The 4,792-nt window shown below is 39.2% G+C and overlaps 1 long non-coding RNA gene across 1 annotated transcript; it reads right to left on the bottom strand.

The window, feature by feature from the left end:
* Window positions 1-2,263: 2,263 nt before the first annotated feature.
* Window positions 2,264-3,335, bottom strand: LOC132058378 (uncharacterized). Its single transcript, XR_009415276.1, has 2 exons — window positions 2,374-3,335; window positions 2,264-2,342 (listed from the first exon to the last, which is right to left on the bottom strand). It is a non-coding gene; the product is annotated as an uncharacterized LOC132058378 (long non-coding RNA).
* Between the last annotated feature and the right edge of the window lie 1,457 nt (window positions 3,336-4,792).

Consider the following 4,792-nt stretch of genomic DNA (forward strand, 5'->3'; position numbering starts at 1 on the left):
GTCCACCACGGCTACCTCTCAAGACCCCAACACCTCTCTAGCTGCTTCTCTACAACCGGCCACCCTATCCCACATATTGGCATCCTCACTACTCTCCCAAGCCCCATAGCCATCAACTTCTTCTCCATCTCCTGGACACTGGTCATAGTCAAACTCCCCCATTGGGTTCTCGGTCGGTCATCTACGACTCCTCTTCCCCCTTTCCTCTTGATATCCAAATCTATCACCAAGAGCTTATGTTGGGTCATAAGGTACTCACTTGAAAGTCTATGTCACGCCCCGAACCATGGCCTGGGCGAAACACGGCACTCGGTGCCATACTGCATGTGACCGAGCGAGCCACATGGCTTGGCAACTATCATGAGGCATACATGAGCGGAAATATAACGTGAATGCATGATAAGCCTTTATAAAACGTAGTAAGTCATAATGCTTAATAAAAATACTTGTTTAAACATGAGTGCGGAAATAACATGAATGAGCCGAAAATGGCTATACACTTGCAATGTCTGACATAACATAACTGACTTGTCTAGTCTATGAAACCTCTATCATGATCTTGACTGGAAAACATACTTGCTGGGACAAGGCCCCCAGCATACCTTTAGATGCAAAACTAATTAAAGAATGACAATGTCTAAACCCCGAATGAGATGGGGCTCACCAATAAGCTGGTACGTGCAGATCCTACGAGCGCAGGCGTCGTCTTTGTAAATCCGTACTGCATCGTGAAATGCAGGCCCCCGGGCAATAAAAGGGGACGTCAGCACATTGAATGTACTGGTATGTAAAGCGACTGAAATAACATGGGACATGAAATAATAATGATAGGAGCTGAAACCTGGTCATGAACATGAATGCATATATTTATATATATAATATAACATGGTAAAAATATCATACGTAGGAGAGCAATAACTTATAACCGATCCATGGTCTGGTGCTTGCGTCCCGCCAGCAGAACACTCAGTCCTTGCCAGGGAACATGAGATTTAATAAAAATATGAAAGGATCCAGTCATTATGAGAGATCGTCCTACATGGGTGGAGCAATCGTCATCCTACGGTGGCTACATAGTTTCATGCTATACGAAGCCTTCTCGGTAATTAATGCAACTCCCAAAAACATGAACGTAATATAATTGGCTAAGAAGCCCATGATTTTCGTGAATTAACTTGTACTTGTCTTGTAATCATGATTTCACGAAATAACTTGTAAACATGGTTTCATGAGATAACTTGTAAACATGATTTCATAAAATAATTTGTAAGCATGGTTTCATGAAATAACTTGTAAATATGATTTCATGAAATAACTTGTAAATATGATTTCATGAAGTAACTTGTATTTAGAGAGTATGTATCTTGTATCATAGCATGAAAGTAATTATGTAATACATTTGCATGAAAACTTGTAGATATGTAGGATATTCATGAAACAATCATTCTTAGTCAAAAACATGCATGCAAGAACCCATGGAATACAAGATATGGGTTTTCATAGATTACGGACGGATTCTCAATAATCATAAAGAAATATTAAGAACACAATGATGGAATTATAACAATTCATACATAATATAATCATGGACATGGACCTAGGGTTATCATGAGCATGGTATTGAAACCCTAGTTTTGTATTGAAACCCTAGTTTAGTAGAGAAATCATAATTTTATGGATTTTGAGGCGTGGGGAAGAACAATGATGTTCCCACACTCGTAGATAGTAACTCTACATACCTTAGTTGCTCCAAAACTTGAATTAAATACTTGAGCTTTGAAGGAGATTTCCAAAACCTTGAATTCTTGATCCTTGAGATGGGTTTTCTTGAAAACCCTAGTTTTAGAATGATAATTTCTTGTTTAGATTACAAGGATAGATGTTAGAATTGAGTTGGAATAATTAGAGTAGGCTTACCTTGGTGTTCTTGATGATGGAAGAGGGTAGGAAGTCGTTCTAGGGCTTGAAGGAATGAAAATAATGTTTTGAACTGATATGGATGAATATATACTGTTCTGGAAAAATAAATTTTTCGACCTGAAATACTGGTCGTATTTCAAAATACGGGCCGTATTTTTAAATCCCGTATTTTGAAATATGGACTGATACAGCACTCTCTTCATAAAATGGCCATAACTTTTTGCACAATGTCCGTTTGACCTCGTAAGATACCGTTGGAAAGGTATTTCAATGCTCTACAACTTTCATCAAGGAAGTTTTCTCAAATTCCAAACAAGTTTTGAAATACGGGCCGTAAAGTGAAATACGGTCCGTATTTAACCATATGACCTCAAAATGTCAAATTCCAGAATGTTCAGAAATTCTTGGTTTCAGTTTACGGGCTCTGTTCATGGGCGTAAATTGAAATACGACCACTGTTCATGGGCGTAAACCACCATATCACAACTGAACAGGAAAATTTCAATTCCCACATTCTTTATCTGATTTTCTAAGTCTAGGATCGTGGTCAAAACTTTCGTTAAAGGTACGGGGTGTTACAATATCTCCCCCTTGGGATCATTCGTCCTCGAATGATGGGTCATGGTTAAGGATATGGCTGGACATGGCTTGAATGCCTGAACATGAATGAAAGATGACATAAAACATAAGAGCTTGACATGGTTACGTGGGAGCATGATCATGGATCATGAGAACTGAATGTGTGATTACATGGAAACATGGATACTGGAGCATGAGACATGAAACATGAGCGCTGGATACATGACATGAGCGTGAAACATGAGACATAACATGACATGGGGCATGGAAACTGACATGACATAGTTTCATGAAAACATCAGTGCCCAAACATGAGACATGAATAGCGAATACATGAACTTGAACGTGAAACGTGAGGCATGCATACATAAGGGACATTATAACTCTTCTCCAAAATGTCATTAAGCCGTCATTAATTCGATACTCGTAATTCTTGCACGACATACAACATATACCTTGCTTTCCTTAACAACTTTCATCTCCTACCTCCAATGTCTTTGAAATCTCATTTATAATCATTAAATATTACTTCTTACTCGTCAACATGTCGTGTACGTCATACCCTTCATGGGTCTATTCGTGGTACGCTAACAGGGAAATTTCCAAGGTGTAACATTCTCCCCTCTTTTGGAACATTCGTCCTCGAATGTTAAACATTCGGGATTCTACAAAAATTTCGCCAGAGTTTCCCCTATAATATGGCACTACCAACCTGTCACAACAGCCCATAATATTATTGCCTCACCGGGCTACATCACAATAGCACTATAAATTGGCCACACACGACCAAAAGCATGAAAAGAAAGCTTGCATACCTCAAAATCTTGGTGTTTCATCATAAATCTCTTACGCGGGGGCTGAAACAAGTGCGGGTACATGGATTTCATATCCTCCCGGCTTCCCATGTAGATTCCTCAACTTTCGACTCCTCCACAGACTTTCACCGAGGCTACTTCCTTAGTTCTCAACTTGCGAATCGACAGTCAAGAATGGCTATGGGGATCTCCTCATACGTCAAACTATCCTTAACTGTTATAGTATCAGTAGGAACAACCAACGACGGGTATCCTACACACTTCATCAACATGGATACATGAAACACGGGATGTATAGCAGCCAAATCTTGTAACAACTCAAGTTTATAGGCTACTAGTCCGACCTTTCGTAGAATTATGTAAGGTCCAATATATCTGGGGATGAGTTTGCCTTTCTTGCAAAATCTCATGACACCCTTCATGGGTGAGACTTTAAGGAACACCCAATCATCAACTGAAAAATTCTAAGTCCCTTCGCCTCACATCTGTATAAGACTTCTGGCGACTCTGAGCCATTTTCAAACGCTCCTGTATTAACTTGACTTTCTCTATATCCTGATAAACCAAATTTGATCCTAACAACTCTGCTTCACCAACTTCGAACCAACCAATTGGTAATCTAAACCTTCGCTCAAAAAGAGTTTCAAATAGTGCGATACCAATACTAGCATGGTAATCTTCTTCTTCTTTTTTTTTTTTTTTTTTTTTTTTTTTTTTTTTTAGTAAACTCAATAAGAGACAGGTGGTCATCCCAAATACCATTGAAATCAAGGACACATGGTTACTGAACTGAATGAATACAAGATTACTAAACTGCTGAGATACTAAACTGAATGTCTATTGAACTGACTGAAGACTGGGCTGACTGAATACTGAGCTAATTGAATACTGGATTAGCTGAATACTGAGCTGACTGAATACTGGATTAGCTGAATACTGAGATGACTGAATACTAGACTGGCATGAATACGTAAGTACTGGACTGATATCTGAGTACTAAGCTGACATAAATATCTGAGTATTGAACTAACATGAATATCATAACATGAGATCTGAATAGCGTATCTGTCTGACCATTTGTCTGAGGATGAAAAGCTGTGCTAAGGTTCACCTTTGTACCCAATCCTTTCTGAAAGGATTTTCAGAAGTTCGCTGTAAACTGAGCACCATAATCTGAAATAATGGACACTAGGGTCCCATACAATATGGCAATTTCATTAACATATGACTTGGCATAATTTTCTGTTCAATCGGTGGTCTTAACTGGCAAGAACTGCGCTGACTTCGTAAGTCTGTCCACAATCACCCAAATTAAATCATGCCTCCTAGCTGAACGAGGTAGACCTGATACAAAGCCTATATTGATCATTTCCCATTTTCAGACAGGATTATCAACATTCTGAGCCAAGCCACCAGGCCTATGGTGTTCGGCTTTCACCTGCTGACAATTCGGGCACTTAGCTACAAAATCTGCCACA

This window comes from Lycium ferocissimum, chromosome 5 (genome assembly GCF_029784015.1).
Source record: "Lycium ferocissimum isolate CSIRO_LF1 chromosome 5, AGI_CSIRO_Lferr_CH_V1, whole genome shotgun sequence".
Lineage (NCBI taxonomy): Eukaryota > Viridiplantae > Streptophyta > Magnoliopsida > Solanales > Solanaceae > Lycium > Lycium ferocissimum.